This window comes from Lathyrus oleraceus, chromosome 5, assembly GCF_024323335.1.
Source record: "Lathyrus oleraceus cultivar Zhongwan6 chromosome 5, CAAS_Psat_ZW6_1.0, whole genome shotgun sequence".
Taxonomy (NCBI): domain Eukaryota; kingdom Viridiplantae; phylum Streptophyta; class Magnoliopsida; order Fabales; family Fabaceae; genus Lathyrus; species Lathyrus oleraceus.
The window spans coordinates 554,462,829-554,483,972 of record NC_066583.1 but is presented as its reverse complement, the minus strand read 5'-3'; positions in this window follow the sequence as shown (position 1 = coordinate 554,483,972).

The window sequence follows — 21,144 nt, the reverse complement described above, 5'->3', positions numbered from 1 at the left end:
GTATTCAATGTAACCCTTTTCCATGTAAATTACCATTTTCAACTTTGTAAAAATCTATGGAGTCTTGTCATTTACAGACTACCATTCCATTAAATAAAGTTGAGCTTTTATCCAATCATTTCTACTCTTATTTATTTTAGCCAATAGTTTTAAAATTTTATTATGATCATTTTGAAATTAATTTTTTAATCAAAATCAAGTTTTTTTCTTAAATATATAAAAGCAAGAATTTTTCAAAGCAATTAAAAGGAATATCAATAGTATTTTGATGAACAACAAGTCCTTAAGTGTAAAACATTAATCCTTCGGGTACCCCTAGACATTTGTGTTGATTCAGTTCCTCGGCAGAGTGTTTGATCCCCAGTGGAGCTTCTTTCTTTGTCCCCAGTTGAGTTGGTTGATTCAAATACCCTACGACGTGTCCTTGTCCCCAACAGAGTTTCGGTCTTCCCCAACGGAGTTCGTATTTCCTAAGAAGGATTGATCTTCAGAGATGGTTGATCTTCCCCAGTAGACCGCCTTTGGTTTCCCTGCCAATCGCCATTCAACTTGCTCCTAGTCAGAGTTTCCTCCTGGTTTCTAAGCAACTTTTTTGTGATTATTTCTCTATAGGGTTATCTTCCATTTTTATAGTGTTGACCTAAAATTCCCCATAGATTTGATGTTCTCTCCTCGGCAAATCTCCTCCTTCCCCAGATAGGGTTGAGTCTTTGGATTGTTGATCTCTCTGTTCTCCAGCAGTTGTCTCCATATTTTATGGATTGACCGAGGATTGTACCGATGATTCAAATTCTTTGCGACACCTTTGTATCCTTTGTGATCATTTTGTCAGCATAATCATCATATATACATATACATATAGATTCATACAATTTCATACTTGCATATGTGCATCATTATCTTCGAGATTCTTATTCTCTGTTATGGTGGTACTTTATCCCCATACTGAATCTGGTGTCTGTCATCCTTCAATTGTAGAGTGTCATCCCCTTAAGCAGAAAATTTTTAACCTTTCTCCTTTTCCCCACTGAGTTTGTTCCCTCGTGGATGATTGTTATTTTAGTTTCCTCCCCAGTTAATTATCTGGATGGAATTACTCCCCTTGGGTTATGTCCTCAACGGGTTGAGTCTTGATTGACCGTTTCTTTCTAGTTCTTACCTAGATAGATGCTTTGAGTCCCCTAAGAGTCTATTGCCTAGTAAATAGTAATATTCTTCTTAGTTTGCAGTTTGCTACTTTTTGCCTAATACCCGGCAAAAGTACCCCAGCTTTCCCAGCAGTGGAGTCCCTAGTGGATCTGATTCCCCTAGGAAGTATATCCTTGATATGTTCATCCTAACTGGTGACAAATATCTTTCTCTCCCCTGCTTGAGTCTATCCTTGATATGTTCATCCTAATCGATGACGGATATTCTCTTCTTGGTATTCTACCCAATAAAAAGGTAGTTGTAATCCCTATTTTTGTTCCCCAGAGAGTTAATCCTTGATATGTTCATCCCAACCGATGACGGGTTTCCTTCTCTTTGCGGTCTTCTACCTAGTAACCGGTAGTTGTAAATCCTGCTTTTTTGTCCCCTTCGCAGAGTTGATCCTTGATATGTTCACTTTAACCAGTGACATATTCTCTCTCTTGGTATTCTATCCAGTAACTGATAGATGTAATTCCTATTTTCTCCTCACAGAGTCTATCCTTGATATGTTCATCCTAACCGGTGACAGATTTTCTCTTTGACGGTATTCTATCCAGCATTCGATAGATGTAATTCCTACTTTTTGTTTAGTTGGTTTATCCTTGATATGTTCATCTTAACCGATGACGGGTATCCTCCTTGACAATCCCAGGCAAGTCTATCCTTGATATGATCATCTTAATCGATGACGGATTTTCTTTCCTGTCGAGTTTATCCTTGATACGATCATCCTAACCGATGACAGATACTCTCACCCTTGGTCTTTTGCACAGTAACTGGTAGTTGTAAATCCTATTTTTCTGCAGTTTTCCCCAGCAAGGCTATTCTTACCCAGTAACCGGTAATGAATATTCTCTTCTGTTGTTTCTCAGCGAGTCATCCTTGATATGTTCATCCTAACCGATGACGGATGTTCTCTCTGTCAGATCTTTATTATCTCCTCACCCAGTAACAGGTGTCGCATCCTGCGAAAAATCAACCGGCGAGACTCAAAAATAAAAACACACAGAGCCGCCACTGCGCGTTATTTATCCCAAGATAGGGAAAGGAAACGCTCAGAGAAACCTGGAAAAGACATGGTCTCGCGACCAAGAGAATGGGTTCGGGAGTCGGTTACGCAAGGGGAAGGTATTAGCACCCCTCACGTCCGTCGTACTCGACGGGATCCACGTCCTAGAATAAAGAATAGGTTGCTAAAACATCACACACACACAGGGAACGCAGGTGGGGTTAAGAGGAACGAGCTCGATAAGGTATCGCACCTTATGCCTACATATCTTGTCTGGAACAAGAATCAGAGCCTCTGTAGTTCGGCTTACACACGCCAAACAACACCAAACAATCAAACAAACAAAGGTGGCAAACATGGAGCCCGACAACCACTTGATGGAATTACGTCGGCATCCGAACCAAAACACACTCAAAAGGGCAAACGTGGAGCCCGACTGCCAATCACTGGGCTTACGTCAGCATCCGAGCCAAAACACACTCGAAAGGGCAAACGTGGAGCCCGACAGCCAATCACTGGGCTTACGTCGGCATCCGAACCCAAAACACACTCAAAACGGCAAACGTGGAGCCCGACAGCCAATCACTGGGCTTACGTCGGCATCCGAACCAAAACATGCAATCAGATAATAAGTAAACACACGCAAAAAAAGAAAAAGGTTGCCCGGAGTGGTCTCGCACGACCACCTGCCTACATACCTCGTCTGGAACGAGGATCAGGGCGATGTAGTTCCCCTGAAAGGGACTAAATTGCTAACCAGAAACCGGGGAAAGATACACAACTAGGGAGCTGAGACTCGAGCCTAATGTTGTCATGCATCGTTAACCCTAAGTTCGGTTTTCTATCCTACTTGCATAAGCAAACTAACCTAACCAGGAAAGAAGCTAGCACACAAGCATACAATCATATATCATCAAATGAGAACAGGTATCTCAAACAAGCATGTCAATCAGATATCCACATAACACGCACTATAGCCAAACAAGGGGGCTCAATCAATCAGGTTTGACTGCCTCAGCAAGTCGTCTGTACGGGCTGTGTTTGCTCTTAACCTTGCCATTACGAGGCTAAGGTGAAGCAGATGAAAGGATGAAGTGAGGATCAGACCTCACAGCTCTTATCCCTAACCAGGGAGAGCGTCTGACAAATGAGCATGGGTCCAGAATGGGGGGGACCCCTCTATACTCGGAGACTCTGACTCAATGTGCACTGCACAGATCTTGGGCTTTTGATCTCAATGCTACAACCATGTAATGGGAGCAAGGAGAAGACTCAACTGAATAGTGGGGGGTAGGCTGCATACCCCTACCTTCCACCAATTGCCTTATTTAAAGGACTTTCACCTGCTTGGGCTTAAAAATAAACAACCACAATCATTGCCTCTTAAGGAGGACTTCAGACATTTATTTGCCCGGCCCGGTAACAGCCGGGTCTCCAGACTACATGAAGTTAGGAAGTTATACCTCTATGCAAGTTGCTTAAGCAAAGCAAAGCAAAAGTTCACAAGGAACTGAGCAACTAAAGTACCTGGAAACAATCAAACACAGTTAGTACTCAGACAGACAAAACCAAACAGCAAGTTCAATCAGACAAACTATACAAGCTATGCACAACAAAGCAAGCTCAAAGCTTAAGCCTAAGCTTCATCACCTACAAAACAATGTTATGTTAGTGTACAAACAACAACAACATCAATTAAAATTGATTTGGATCATTCTCCATGTGCATTATGCTTTTGATCCTGAAAAATCAAGCAAACATTAGCAACTAGACCACTAGGCTAAGCCTAGGGTCCAAAACAAGAAAAAATCCTTAAACAGCAAGGCATTCACCAACCAAAGTTAAATTAATGTCAAACAAGAGCAAACACACTTGGTCTCATGTTTATATCATTCATCATGCTCATGTTATGCACAAAATAAGGCAAACTAGTTCAAATGAAGCATCAAACATGCAAACAGAACTATTGCATTCAAATCCTCACCAAAACAATCCCAAAAATTCTCAAATAATTTACACATAAACAGGGGATATTCAAGGTCTACCATGTCAAATTTGAGCTCAATTGGGCAAATGGAACCATGTCAATGAAAATCAACAAAAACAGACACAATAACATGCTCCAAATCACAACATCAACACATGCTTCCACTTCAAAAATTCATATCTCAATGAAAAAAACAAAGAAATGGATGAGACCAAAACAGGGAGGTCCTAACATGTGTCTACTACGAGCATATCAAATTTCATGATCATACAATACAATATGAGCATTTCTCAATCAATCTACCAACCTATGTCACACAAGCTTGCACAATTGGCCAACAGAAATGAAAAATAGCAATCAATTTGAAAATGCCACATAAAATTCCACAAAAATTCACATAGCATCTTAACACGTTAATCAACCATCATGCAAAATTTCACATTAATCCAACAAGTATAGGTCACTCAAAAAAATCCAGCAAGTTGACATAATGAGGTGTGACACAAATTGTCACACCTAAGTTCCAGAATTTGCTGCTCATTGACCAGGTATCAAAAATGCATGAAATTTACATGGAAATAAGCATCAATCAGTCAAGAATCATCACAAAAATTTTCAAGAATTTATCATACAATATGAGAATTTCATGATCAAATTACCAAAATGTATCAAAAATGAACATACATTAGAAAACCCTAGGTCAAATAAAATATTTGCCATGCACAACTTTGACCAATAGGTCAAAAAAATCCGGCACCAGTCAACAAAGCCACAGAAAAAATCTCCATATTTTTAGGAATTTTTTACTATTTTTTATGGATTTTTTAATGTGTTAAAATATTTTTTAGAAATTAAATGAATTAATTAAAAAGCATAATGGCATGTTTGTAATTATCACATGGCGGGAGCGGGAAACTCCCAGTTTGAAAATTCAAACAGGATTTTGGATCAAAACGCCCTGTATCATCATCTTCCACACAGAACTTTTCCAGAAAATGAAAATCACGAGGAACATCAAAAGTTAATGAAAATGGACATGGCTATATCCGTTCGAACCGTCTCAATGCAAGGAACACGAATATCACATTATTACATCCTAAAAGTTCCTAAATCAAGAGAATCGAAGCACTTAGGGTTTGTACTCATAACTTCATTTCCAGATTTCTCTCCCTAGGTTCATCCATTTGCAAAACTAACACTATCACAATGATCTACATAACACGCACTTTAAAACACATATATCAATTGAGTGAATCATGAGTTTCGAAAAACCTCTAACCTGGAATGGCAGTAGAGTCACGAGCTTCCTTGAGCTCCAATTCTACAAAACAGCAACAGTAGAAGGATATAGAAGGTGATTGGAGATGCTAGCTTCAATTGCCATGGCCTCTATTGCTTGAATTCATCATTTCACCATGGATGCTCTTGAAGATGCAGTCACGATTCAATGCTCCTCATGCTCCAATCTTCCAAAACAGTTGATGTTGATGATGATGTGAGTCCAAATCAAAAAGAATTTCGAGATTTGGTGTAGAATTGATGAAGAATTTTGGAAATGAAGGTGTTTGTGTTCTTGAGGGTTTGGAGAGAATGAAGAGTTTCTTGATCTGGTTTTTGGTGAATTGTGAGAGTCTGTTATGATTAGAAAGTGATTTGGTTTATATACATTGCACTAATCCATCACTAATCATGTAATTAACCAATTTGGCATAGTTAGTGAAAATGGCAATTTGTAAACAAGGGCAAAAATGTAAATACACTATGCCAGCTCATGCCAGCTGTTTTGACAGCTCATGCAATCTCCAAATGACACATGTGAACCATAGAAACTTGTCCCATGCTTATTGGTTGCTCCATTCTCAAATTCACATGTGAATGCAAAATGTCCAATTTTCACCATTTCATTTTTCAAACCAAAACTCAAACCATATGCTTTGGCCACAAAGTGATGATTCAAACAAGCTCAAAATGCCATTCCTGAGGTGTTGGAAAAAGTCCCATTCAAAAATTCCAATTATTTTGAGAGTTGGACAATTTTGCCCCTGGTCCAATTCAGCTGTCCAGTTGAAAAGTGACTTTTTGCCTTGGCCATTTTTGGAAAAATCCAATTATGCACCCTCAAAGTACATGTCAAATGGAGATTGTGCATATAAAGAACTTGCAATTTGGACAAACCATGTGGAAGTTACGACCTCCTGATTATGGGTCATTTCTGAAACTCACTGAGCCATAACTTCCCAACCATACATGGGATTTTCAAGTTCTTGGACTTTTTGGAAAGGTGAGAACAAGATCTACAACTTTCATGTTGAACCAATTTTCATTTGAAGCTTCCTTGGACACGTGGCTTTGAGGCCCAAAACTTTCCATTTTTGGAAACTTCCATTACAAGTCACTTTCTATTTTTGGCAGTTTTTGTCCTGACTTGATTTCCTTCATTTTTAAGCTTTGAGATGTCAAATAACACTTGTTCCAACATGGATGAAGTGTCTTCAACTCATTTCCACCTCCAAATCCATCAGATCATGCACAGTTGACCACAGTTGACTTTTCATCTGATAGATGAATCTGGCAATGCATTGATCAAATTAAGCCCCAATCTCCAACTGAAATAGCTCAAGGGTGACACCCTAGCCTCAATAAGCACAATATAATCAAATAATGAACCCCATAGCCATCATAGACCTCATCTCCTGATCATGCCCTGATTGGCCCAATACAACTGATTAGGGTTGACCAGTGGTCAAAACCCTAATCTCAAGGAATGCTGACCCAATGTCCTGATGATATCCAACCATGATGATGATGATGTATCATTACAATCAAGATGAAGATCAATGTCCATTGAGAATCATGAAACCCTAATTCACAGCCCAATCCTCAGATGGCCAATGATCAGTCAATAAACCCTAGGCTTGCACTTTGACTTCCTCATCTTCTGAACAAGACTTGAGAGGATAGCTTGCACAATGTAACCACATGATATGCAATATGCAATGCCTAATGACCTAAAAATGTATGCAATATGTTAATGCTAGTCCCAAGAGAGGAGGGCAAATTTTGAGGTGTTACAGCTGCCCCTATTCAATCCACTGTGAACCTGTCGATACGAAATAGCCTCGGCTTTCGGATGATCAGGATGAAGAGTGATTGAATACCAAGAACAGACGAACAATTTGCACTCTGATGGGATGATAATTAACAGCGCCTGTCAGCATCGGCGAAGAAACAAACTCGAAAAACGTCAACCTGGATACCAAAATAAATGGTAACGCAGGGATAACCATGGCCTGAACACCACTCATCCGCTCGGGATTATTATTCCTTTCTTTTTTCATGCTTTTCTTGAACCCCGAAATTTCTGCTGATTTCTTTTTCTTTTCTTGAACCCCGAAATTTTCTCCGCTCTTTTTCATTTTCTTGACCCCCGAAATTTTCTCTGCGCAAACGACCCTCAGATCTCTGCATTTGAACCCCATTCTCCTGTTTGCCAAAATAAATGGACCCCATTCTCCGATTTGGACCCCAGTCGCCTGACGATAACCCGCGATCGCCAATATGAACCCCGTTCTCCAGAAAATGCCGCAACATCTCCCTTTCTCCATTTGAACCCCATCTCCAGAAAATGTCTTCCACATTTCCTTTTCTCCATTTGAACCCCGTTCTCCAATCTCTCGTGATAATTCCGCTGGCAACGCCGGAAATAACACCAAACACCACTCTGAGGGCGACATATCAGAGGGTACACCTTCACAAAAGAAGGTAGCATGTGTATCTCTTCCTCAGAAGACACCTATAACGACCTCCACTGGCATCCGCCAAAGTCTAAGGTGACACATGAACAGAAGACGATCCTAAGGACCTCATCCCGGATGTAATCTTCAACTCCATCTCCATTTGAACCCCAGAATCGCGCTGATCGCGTCACGATGTTGAGCTTATCCAAGTAACATCTTCACCATCCGGTGAAACCAAATATCAAGCTGTACCCACGGCTTGAATCGCGCTGATCGCGTCATGTCTCCATCTCCGTCCGACGGAAAAAACTTCCTCCAGTATCGCACTACTGGGGTTCAACAAATCTCAAGCAGTAACCACGGCCCGAGTAACTGATGCTTGCAATGCTAATGTTGATCTTCCAACCAGCGAAACCACTCCTCAAACGGTAACCACAGCTCGAGTAGCAACTTCACCCACTGACAGAACCATATCTCAAACGGTAACCACGGCTTGAGACTAGCTTATGCTTGCAATGATGCATGATTGATTTTTTCTGCGTAATGCTCCATAAACATGGAAATGCTACGCGATTATTTATTTTTCTATGCAGTATGCCATGCCATTTTTTACATGATGAATGCATAAAAATAAAAACATCCCCCTCAAGGGACTTCTCTGGGGAATACGAGATCCTCTGCTGAGGAATTCGTCACCGCTCTAATTCCACCCTGCTGGGGAATAACACTGCTGCTGGGAATAAGGCAACCCTTGCTGGGGAATAACCTCCTTTGCACCCAATCCACTCGAGACACCGCTGGGGATAAGCACCACCAACACTCTGTGGGGATACACCAATCTTTGACTTGCTGAGGATATCAATCCGGACTCCGCTTCGGGAAAACCCTCACAGATGCCTGCTGACTTCACTGGGGAAATACTCACAGATACTCCGCTGGGGAAATAGCAATCTCCAGGCTCAACTGGGGATGCATCACTCCCTCACCTGCTGGGGGATAACCCATCCTGACCCTGCTAGGGAAATGCATATTACTCCGCTGGGGATGACCCATCCAATCCATAGGTAGAATCAACTCAGCTGAGGATGCAAAATCAGTCCGCTACGGGAACTTGTTCAATCCTTTGGTAGGATGAACACTGTTGGAGATATATTTCTTTGAAAAAGACCCGCTCCACTCGGGGAACTGCTGGAGATATATTTCTTTGAAAAAGACCCGCTCCACTCGGGGAACTGCTGGAGATATATTTCTTTGAAAAATACCCGCTCCACTCGGGGAATAGCTGGAGATATATTTCTTTGAAAAAGACCCGCTCCACTCGGGGAATAGCAACCTTCTGGCCTGGCTGCTGAGGAAACACCATTGTAAACCCGCCTGGATAACCATCCTGACTCGGCTGGAGAAGTCCACAGACCTTGAATCTGCTGGGGAGCTAGTCCCATGATTCTGCTTGGGGACTTAGCTGGGAAATGAGAAAAGTTGGTACAGAACACCCATCGACTCGTCGAACCACGGTGTCTACCTCCCAATCTCGTATCAGCCTTCCACTTCTTGAGAATTCCCAGACTCATCTGGACCTTTTCTGCTCCATCATCTTGTATTCCCAATCGCTCGGCGCTCGACGAGAAACGTATTCCTGGGATTTATACAGAAATTTCAACCTTTCGACTTTGAAGAGTCTTCTTGGTTAATTTCAAGGGTCGTCGGACGTCTCAACGTCGCTCCGTCATCCCTTCATATTCATCTGTCCCAGATCAGGCTCTGCGGGGAATTACATACTCTCCAATTTTCTGATTTTGAAGAGTCTTCTTGATTATCATCAAGGAACGTCGTACGCCTCAACATCACTTCTTCCTACCGTCCTCCATTCGTCCCTGAGCGAACTCTCTGGGGATTTGTTACAAAGCTTCCACATCACAACCTGCAAGTGAGTGAAAATATCCAACAGTTCCTGCAAAACAGATCGTCAGATAAAACCGTGCCCCAGGCGTGTCAAGATTTCAACACTTGGGTCACTCAACCTTCCAAATAAGATTTCAAGCCTCCATCTTATAAACATGCATTGGAAGGAAACCTGTATGTTTTAAAATGCAAGATTCTTTATCAAAAATATCTGGATGTTTTTGCAATCAAAGCGGTTATGAAAAACAAAAACAAAATTATTTGACTGAATTTGCATTTATTGATTTGAAAAGTGTGTGGCTCAAGTTGAGCAATACAAAAGGAAGCAATTCCTGAAAAGAGGTAATTGCACTCAAAAGGAAAAATTTATCCTAATGGCAATGTGAAACCGCGATCTCATCGAGTTCCAACTCGGTTACACCCCATATGTCCTCAGACTCTCCATGCTTTCTGCCTTCTGAACAAGACGTTTCTGACTGATCCCTACCGGGTATTATCCATGATGCTTTAACCAAAGCGCAAACGATCATGCAAGACGCAGTTGTTCGTTTCAATCCCCTTTTTGCCTGGACCGCCCTTTCGGGTTTTCAATCCACCGGGATACCCATTTTTGCCCAAGTCGCCTTCTCAGGTTTTCGACTTGCCGGGTGTACAATTTTTTATCTATATCCCTAATTTTTGCCCGAACCTTTCTTCCTGTTTTTGGCTCGCCGGGATGCCCATTTTTGCCTGGACTATTTTGTTCTTTTCGTCCAGCGGGTCAATTTACACGAAGTATTTTTTAACTGCGTCCGCATTCACAGGGGATGGAAAATCCTCACCATCCATGGTCGTTAGCAACAAGGCTCCGCCAGAGAAAACCTTCTTGACCACGCTGGGGATTCACGACTGAGTGTCCGTTTGCCCCTTCGATCGTTTTGAGGAGGAAGGATCCTTTTCAGCACCATATCACCTACGTGATACACCCGAGGTCGCACCTTCTTGTCAAAAGCACGCTTCATTCGCTGCTGATATAACTGCCCATGACAGATGGCTGCTAGCCTCTTTTCCTCAATTAGGCTCAATTCTTCATATCGGGTCCTTACCCATTCAGTCTCTTGCAACTTCACGTCCATCCGGACTCTCAAAGAGGGAATCTGAACCTTAACAGGTAACACGGCTTCCATCCCATATACCAATGAGAAAGGCGTTGCCCCAGTAGATGGGCGCATCGACGTTCGATACCCAGGATACCATCGGTGCATTCGAATGTTATCTGGGCAACAAAAGCTCCTTCACCTTAACCTCCCCATCAGACATCGGAATCCGTTCGGATTCGGAGTCAGGCCCCTCCTCCGGGATCGGTTACTCTCAATCTTTCGATTAGAGCACCTCAAGATGTCCTCATCAGGGAACTTCAAACTTCCTCGGTTGATAATCCTCAACGGGTTGCAGAGAGATGTAATCAGACAATACACCCCTTGATTGCTTTCTGAGAACCCGTCCGGTCAATACTGGATTTTCAAACCCATACTTGATCGGATCCATCTTGAAATCCACAAAGTGGTATGAACCAGCATACACTGTCTCAGTCGGCGAGCAGCCTATGCCAAAGTACAGCAAGTTTTCTCGAACAGTGAATGTATTGTTTCACAGTCGGTAAACTTTTTGCTCAGGTAAATTGCATGCTCTTTTCGACAAGACGCGTCATGCTGACCCAATACACCTCGTAGACCCCTCGAAGGCCGTCAAGTACAGATTGACAATTGTTCCTTTCACAGGAGGCATCAGAATCGGAGGCTCCTGCCACTTTTCTTTTATTCTTTCCATGCCCCTGGGCAATCATTATTTCACCTGACCGTTTGATTTTTTTATTTTTTTTCCAACATCTTGAATATAGGTTCGCACGTGGCTGTTAGATGAGATGTGAACCATGACAGATAGTTCATCCTTTCTAAGAAACCACGAACCTCTCTTTTCTTTTCCTCGGTCCAGGCGTTTTTTTTTTTTTTTTTTTTGCAGGATGAACCTCGATTCCTCCCTTACAATGAACCCCAACAGTTTACCGGACCGCACTTTGATAGTGCACTCGCTTGAATTCAACCTCAGTTTGAATTGTCCCAACTGGTCAAACGACTTGGCCAAATCTGCCAGATGCCCCTCTTCTGTTTGGGACTTTGCTATCATGTCATAGCATTTGATTTCATGATGAATCATATCATGAAACAAAGTCACCATGATACGTGGCACCGGCGTTCTGCTTCTCTAGAGGACAGTCTTCTTTCCATGGTAGCTTGTGTACAACGATATCGGTGTTCAACCCTGGCATATTCTGACATGACCAGGTGAAGGCATCCACATGCTCTTTCAACAGGGCTACCATTCTGCTTTCGACTTGCCCCTGAAGCGGCCCTAATTTTTGCTTCCTTTCTGACCTCGGCGGTGCTTGGAATAACAACCTCAATCCGCTCTGCATGCGGCTGAATCACCTTCTCCTCTTGTTTTGACAACCTGGCTAATTCCAGCAGATCACAATCTTCTTCACCTTTTTCTTCGGCATGATTGCTCGAATTGTCGAAGTCATATGAGGTGTAACCAAATCGTTATCAACGAGATCCGGAGAATATTTTTGAATTTGGGACGAGACAAATCAAAAAAGAAAAATGAAAACAAACATTGCCATTTTTATTTGTTTTTAAACTGCAAAAATAAATGAAAAACAGGGAACACCGCTTTTTGACTGAAAAACATCCATTTATTAATGATGCAGAAAATGCAAATTTAAACATGAGGTGGCCCTTACAATGAACCATTACGTGTCGGGCAACACGTATGGCTTTCATGCAGATAAACTGAAAACAAGAAATTATTACTCTTCAGGATGAGTGTCAGTGCTGATCTTTTTAAGCCTTCCAGCTTCCTGGTACGCACGGCGTTATCCAACCATCAAACTTGCAGTCACTGTCGTTCTCTTCACCCACCACACAGCCGTGATCTGAATCTTCAGTAATTGCGTTCACCATTGCCTGACCATGTGCCGGCATGGGATTGGCATTAACATTCGGAGATGGCGCAAAATTGATGGCCTTGGAGTCTACCAGATCCTGGACAACGTTCTTGAATGCTCTACAACCCTCAATGTTATGCCCCGGTGTTCCAGAATGAAATTCACACTGGGCATTCTCATCATAGTTAGGGGGCTTCTGATCTGTTCTCATCGGAACCATTGCCCTCGGCTGAACCAACCCAAAATCCATCAATTCTTTAAACAGAGCAGCATATGGCATGGGTGGCTTGTCAAAATGGCGATCAACCCCCTTTCCTTTCACTTGACTCCCAGCTCCCTGTATCTTCTGTGGAGTTGTCTGGGGTTGCTGTCGGACTGACTGTTTACCAGCAGGGAAGGTTACTGCAGCAGTGTGCTGGTAGTAACGACTCCTACCGTGTCCTCCCTGGGCGTACACAGCACTCGATCCACCCCCATCCTTGCGCTGGTCATTACCAAAGAATTTCTTCGGTCCAGATGACGAAGCGTTTCCTTGCATGTTCCCCATCTTCAGCCAATCTTCAATCCTTCCCACCCTTTCGACAATTACTTTCTGCCCCAGGGCGAACTCTTGCATGACATTAATCAGCTCTCCCATCTTCTCTTTCAGCTCGAGGATGTCAGCGTTGGGAGGATCCATCAGTCTGGGAGTATTGCGCCTGGCGAAGTATCTGTGAGGACGGGTTGAGTGCAAAGGGATGACTCTACGAGCGCGAGCAATGATTCCTGCAAAACAGCAAACAGGTTAATATGCATGAATGCAACGTCTATCCATATGAGGAAGCTTCTGTCTTTTGATCTTGGTTTCATCGAGACAGATAACATTTTGACATCCATATTCTGAAATTCAAGATGTCTCTCAACCAGATTCTCAATCCATAATGCTCCCCATATGGCTAGACGTAGGTTCGATGCAGATGAATGCAAAATGAGAATGATGCAGATGTATGCAATGCACTGGGCCATCCTCCAAGTCCTCTGATCATCTGTACTGAACCACAGCCTGAATCTCTGAACTGGTCACAACCATCTGAGGGAACATGTAACCACAAATCCAACTCAAGGGTTCCGAAATAAACGGACCTGAAAGATACATCATCATCATCATCATCAATCTCTCCAAACAATCTCTGAGCAGATACCATAACCTCTGAATCGGCCCAGGGAATCCGAAATAAACGGATCCCCACTGATAAATATCTCGGCCCGGGGAATCCTGAAATAAACGGATCCCCACTGATAAATCAACGGACAGCACTCCGGCGTCTCAGAAATAAACGACCATAAATCCGACTTATAAATAGGACTCTGATCCACGGAACAACAAGTCACCATCTGAACCTGCATCTGAAATAATCAACCCTCCCCTCACAGGTAAATTCTAATCAGGTCACCCTAAGGCGGATAATAGTCTCGACAATCGGGCAGAGATACTCAATGGGTTTGCCCTTTCGGGTGTGCCATTGTAGCTCTCCTGAGATCGTCTGAACTAAAGATCCGGGAAATGATCGGTCACCAGAGTCAACAGCCCAAAAGAGATAACCCAACCAAAGTGGAAAATCCCACTGGAAGAGCATTTCTCAGATGAACCTCGTCCAGCTTGTGGTATGTCACGTTGCAACATCATGCCCAACCGACATGTGAGCGACGCGAGACCACGCTAATCCTAGGTGTATACTCGGGCCTGGGTTTTAGCCCCACTCAGAACACCCACCCCACATAGAGGAACCACCTGCAAAGAGGACGGCAACAACATGATAGTATGATGCATGCACACATTAATGCAAATATATACATCGGTTAGAATAATAAATGCAATAAATAACACAACAAGCAACCTAAACTAATCCTAGAACGCTAGGAAGGACTCGCTTAGGGACGATGGACCAGCATAGGTCTACACCCGGTTATCCCCAGTAGAGTCGCCAGCTGTCGCATCCTGCGAAAAATCAACCGGCGAGACTCAAAAATAAAAACACACAGAGCCGCCACTGCGCGTTATTTATCCCAAGATAGGGAAAGGAAACGCTCAGAGAAACCTGGAAAAGACATGGTCTCGCGACCAAGAGAATGGGTTCGGGAGTCGGTTACGCAAGGGGAAGGTATTAGCACCCCTCACGTCCGTCGTACTCGACGGGATCCACGTCCTAGAATAAAGAATAGGTTGCTAAAACATCACACACACACAGGGAACGCAGGTGGGGTTAAGAGGAACGAGCTCGATAAGGTATCGCACCTTATGCCTACATATCTTGTCTGGAACAAGAATCAGAGCCTCTGTAGTTCGGCTTACACACGCCAAACAACACCAAACAATCAAACAAACAAAGGTGGCAAACATGGAGCCCGACAACCACTTGATGGAATTACGTCGGCATCCGAACCAAAACACACTCAAAAGGGCAAACGTGGAGCCCGACTGCCAATCACTGGGCTTACGTCAGCATCCGAGCCAAAACACACTCGAAAGGGCAAACGTGGAGCCCGACAGCCAATCACTGGGCTTACGTCGGCATCCGAACCCAAAACACACTCAAAACGGCAAACGTGGAGCCCGACAGCCAATCACTGGGCTTACGTCGGCATCCGAACCAAAACATGCAATCAGATAATAAGTAAACACACGCAAAAAAAGAAAAAGGTTGCCCGGAGTGGTCTCGCACGACCACCTGCCTACATACCTCGTCTGGAACGAGGATCAGGGCGATGTAGTTCCCCTGAAAGGGACTAAATTGCTAACCAGAAACCGGGGAAAGATACACAACTAGGGAGCTGAGACTCGAGCCTAATGTTGTCATGCATCGTTAACCCTAAGTTCGGTTTTCTATCCTACTTGCATAAGCAAACTAACCTAACCAGGAAAGAAGCTAGCACACAAGCATACAATCATATATCATCAAATGAGAACAGGTATCTCAAACAAGCATGTCAATCAGATATCCACATAACACGCACTATAGCCAAACAAGGGGGCTCAATCAATCAGGTTTGACTGCCTCAGCAAGTCGTCTGTACGGGCTGTGTTTGCTCTTAACCTTGCCATTACGAGGCTAAGGTGAAGCAGATGAAAGGATGAAGTGAGGATCAGACCTCACAGCTCTTATCCCTAACCAGGGAGAGCGTCTGACAAATGAGCATGGGTCCAGAATGGGGGGGACCCCTCTATACTCGGAGACTCTGACTCAATGTGCACTGCACAGATCTTGGGCTTTTGATCTCAATGCTACAACCATGTAATGGGAGCAAGGAGAAGACTCAACTGAATAGTGGGGGGTAGGCTGCATACCCCTACCTTCCACCAATTGCCTTATTTAAAGGACTTTCACCTGCTTGGGCTTAAAAATAAACAACCACAATCATTGCCTCTTAAGGAGGACTTCAGACATTTATTTGCCCGGCCCGGTAACAGCCGGGTCTCCAGACTACATGAAGTTAGGAAGTTATACCTCTATGCAAGTTGCTTAAGCAAAGCAAAGCAAAAGTTCACAAGGAACTGAGCAACTAAAGTACCTGGAAACAATCAAACACAGTTAGTACTCAGACAGACAAAACCAAACAGCAAGTTCAATCAGACAAACTATACAAGCTATGCACAACAAAGCAAGCTCAAAGCTTAAGCCTAAGCTTCATCACCTACAAAACAATGTTATGTTAGTGTACAAACAACAACAACATCAATTAAAATTGATTTGGATCATTCTCCATGTGCATTATGCTTTTGATCCTGAAAAATCAAGCAAACATTAGCAACTAGACCACTAGGCTAAGCCTAGGGTCCAAAACAAGAAAAAATCCTTAAACAGCAAGGCATTCACCAACCAAAGTTAAATTAATGTCAAACAAGAGCAAACACACTTGGTCTCATGTTTATATCATTCATCATGCTCATGTTATGCACAAAATAAGGCAAACTAGTTCAAATGAAGCATCAAACATGCAAACAGAACTATTGCATTCAAATCCTCACCAAAACAATCCCAAAAATTCTCAAATAATTTACACATAAACAGGGGATATTCAAGGTCTACCATGTCAAATTTGAGCTCAATTGGGCAAATGGAACCATGTCAATGAAAATCAACAAAAACAGACACAATAACATGCTCCAAATCACAACATCAACACATGCTTCCACTTCAAAAATTCATATCTCAATGAAAAAAACAAAGAAATGGATGAGACCAAAACAGGGAGGTCCTAACATGTGTCTACTACGAGCATATCAAATTTCATGATCATACAATACAATATGAGCATTTCTCAATCAATCTACCAACCTATGTCACACAAGCTTGCACAATTGGCCAACAGAAATGAAAAATAGCAATCAATTTGAAAATGCCACATAAAATTCCACAAAAATTCACATAGCATCTTAACACGTTAATCAACCATCATGCAAAATTTCACATTAATCCAACAAGTATAGGTCACTCAAAAAAATCCAGCAAGTTGACATAATGAGGTGTGACACAAATTGTCACACCTAAGTTCCAGAATTTGCTGCTCATTGACCAGGTATCAAAAATGCATGAAATTTACATGGAAATAAGCATCAATCAGTCAAGAATCATCACAAAAATTTTCAAGAATTTATCATACAATATGAGAATTTCATGATCAAATTACCAAAATGTATCAAAAATGAACATACATTAGAAAACCCTAGGTCAAATAAAATATTTTCCATGCACAACTTTGACCAATAGGTCAAAAAAATCCGGCACCAGTCAACAAAGCCACAGAAAAAATCTCCATATTTTTAGGAATTTTTTACTATTTTTTATGGATTTTTTAATGTGTTAAAATATTTTTTAGAAATTAAATGAATTAATTAAAAAGCATAATGGCATGTTTGTAATTATCACATGGCGGGAGCGGGAAACTCCCAGTTTGAAAATTCAAACAGGATTTTGGATCAAAACGCCCTGTATCATCATCTTCCACACAGAACTTTTCCAGAAAATGAAAATCACGAGGAACATCAAAAGTTAATGAAAATGGACATGGCTATATCCGTTCGAACCGTCTCAATGCAAGGAACACGAATATCACATTATTACATCCTAAAAGTTCCTAAATCAAGAGAATCGAAGCACTTAGGGTTTGTACTCATAACTTCATTTCCAGATTTCTCTCCCTAGGTTCATCCATTTGCAAAACTAACACTATCACAATGATCTACATAACACGCACTTTAAAACACATATATCAATTGAGTGAATCATGAGTTTCGAAAAACCTCTAACCTGGAATGGCAGTAGAGTCACGAGCTTCCTTGAGCTCCAATTCTACAAAACAGCAACAGTAGAAGGATATAGAAGGTGATTGGAGATGCTAGCTTCAATTGCCATGGCCTCTATTGCTTGAATTCATCATTTCACCATGGATGCTCTTGAAGATGCAGTCACGATTCAATGCTCCTCATGCTCCAATCTTCCAAAACAGTTGATGTTGATGATGATGTGAGTCCAAATCAAAAAGAATTTCGAGATTTGGTGTAGAATTGATGAAGAATTTTGGAAATGAAGGTGTTTGTGTTCTTGAGGGTTTGGAGAGAATGAAGAGTTTCTTGATCTGGTTTTTGGTGAATTGTGAGAGTCTGTTATGATTAGAAAGTGATTTGGTTTATATACATTGCACTAATCCATCACTAATCATGTAATTAACCAATTTGGCATAGTTAGTGAAAATGGCAATTTGTAAACAAGGGCAAAAATGTAAATACACTATGCCAGCTCATGCCAGCTGTTTTGACAGCTCATGCAATCTCCAAATGACACATGTGAACCATAGAAACTTGTCCCATGCTTATTGGTTGCTCCATTCTCAAATTCACATGTGAATGCAAAATGTCCAATTTTCACCATTTCATTTTTCAAACCAAAACTCAAACCATATGCTTTGGCCACAAAGTGATGATTCAAACAAGCTCAAAATGCCATTCCTGAGGTGTTGGAAAAAGTCCCATTCAAAAATTCCAATTATTTTGAGAGTTGGACAATTTTGCCCCTGGTCCAATTCAGCTGTCCAGTTGAAAAGTGACTTTTTGCCTTGGCCATTTTTGGAAAAATCCAATTATGCACCCTCAAAGTACATGTCAAATGGAGATTGTGCATATAAAGAACTTGCAATTTGGACAAACCATGTGGAAGTTACGGCCTCCTGATTATGGGTCATTTCTGAAACTCACTGAGCCATAACTTCCCAACCATACATGGGATTTTCAAGTTCTTGGACTTTTTGGAAAGGTGAGAACAAGATCTACAACTTTCATGTTGAACCAATTTTCATTTGAAGCTTCCTTGGACACGTGGCTTTGAGGCCCAAAACTTTCCATTTTTGGAAACTTCCATTACAAGTCACTTTCTATTTTTGGCAGTTTTTGTCCTGACTTGATTTCCTTCATTTTTAAGCTTTGAGATGTCAAATAACACTTGTTCCAACATGGATGAAGTGTCTTCAACTCATTTCCACCTCCAAATCCATCAGATCATGCACAGTTGACCACAGTTGACTTTTCATCTGATAGATGAATCTGGCAATGCATTGATCAAATTAAGCCCCAATCTCCAACTGAAATAGCTCAAGGGTGACACCCTAGCCTCAATAAGCACAATATAATCAAATAATGAACCCCATAGCCATCATAGACCTCATCTCCTGATCATGCCCTGATTGGCCCAATACAACTGATTAGGGTTGACCAGTGGTCAAAACCCTAATCTCAAGGAATGCTGACCCAATGTCCTGATGATATCCAACCATGATGATGATGATGTATCATTACAATCAAGATGAAGATCAATGTCCATTGAGAATCATGAAACCCTAATTCACAGCCCAATCCTCAGATGGCCAATGATCAGTCAATAAACCCTAGGCTTGCACTTTGACTTCCTCATCTTCTGAACAAGACTTGAGAGGATAGCTTGCACAATGTAACCACATGATATGCAATATGCAATGCCTAATGACCTAAAAATGTATGCAATATGTTAATGCTAGTCCCAAGAGAGGAGGGCAAATTTTGAGGTGTTACAACAGGTAGTAGATAATAGATTTCTGCTCCTCCTGTGTTGAAGTTTATTTCTTCCCCAAGTCGAGTTAAGTACGCACTTCCTTAGTGAAATCGTTTTCCCTGCATGATTCAAGTAATTCAGTTTTATCCTGACTTACTCGTATCCCCTGCAGATGTTATTTGTCCCCGACTGAGTCTTTTCCATGTTTGCATGGAATTCCCCGAGTCCCCTAGTAGTTTGAAGTCGTAGCCTGGCCTACGCATAACTCCTCCCTCTCAGAGTCTCTGTCTTCCCAGTGAGTTTTCCTTACGGAATGCATTATACTCCTACGGACCTTCGGTCTCTCTGATTTCTTTTCCTTTGTGGCAATATTTCCCCATAGCGCATTAACTTTTGCATTCATGTCATATGCATTATGAGGTCTCTTAGGGACCAAAGTTTGTTTCTCTCTGTTGTTATTTAAGCCCATTATACTGAGTCGACATGAAGATTTTAACCTTCGCCTCTTCAGTTAGAATGTCCTTAAATAGGGGCAGTTGTAAGACCCCAATTTTGACCCTAAGATCCCTCATGCAATTTCATCATAAGCATTAGCATTGGGATCATACCTTGGCATCCTCCTTACCCCTCTTTCATTGGGTTTGTTTTGGGAGAGATCATCAAGCACTGTGTGATTGTATCATGCTTTTATATTATCATTTTACTAACCAAAATACCAAAAATATGTCTTTGTATTTGCCTAACTCTTTTGTAGGTAGGGCATGATCTCCATTGATTTATCAAGTTCATATCTAGGGTTTGAGACCCTCATGACAAAGAGCATAACCATGAATTGATCCAATAATGGTTATGAGCATCATATATGAGTCCCAATGATCTCTACATGTTATATTGATAAAGTATTCTTCAAGAGTTTAAGGGTGACTTGCCTTGGAAACCCTAGTTTGACTGGGTATCTTAAGTAACTTCTCCAACAAGCTATCTCATCAATTGATCAAATTTCTCAAGGGACACTTCAAAATTCATCATCTTATGCATATATGATCTACCATGATCCTATAAAGTCAAGAGAATTGAAGGTTAGCAAGTGGGTTGATGTTGGTTGGCCAGATGAATTCATCTGATCAAAATTGGGTCTCCCTAGACCCTATCTCCTGCAATTTTCACCATATAAAAATTATTCCAAGAGAAAACTAACTCTAAATAACATTCCAAGCAACTTTCATGTTGAGACCTAGAGCTAGTTTTGCTTGGAAAATCATTTTTTATGT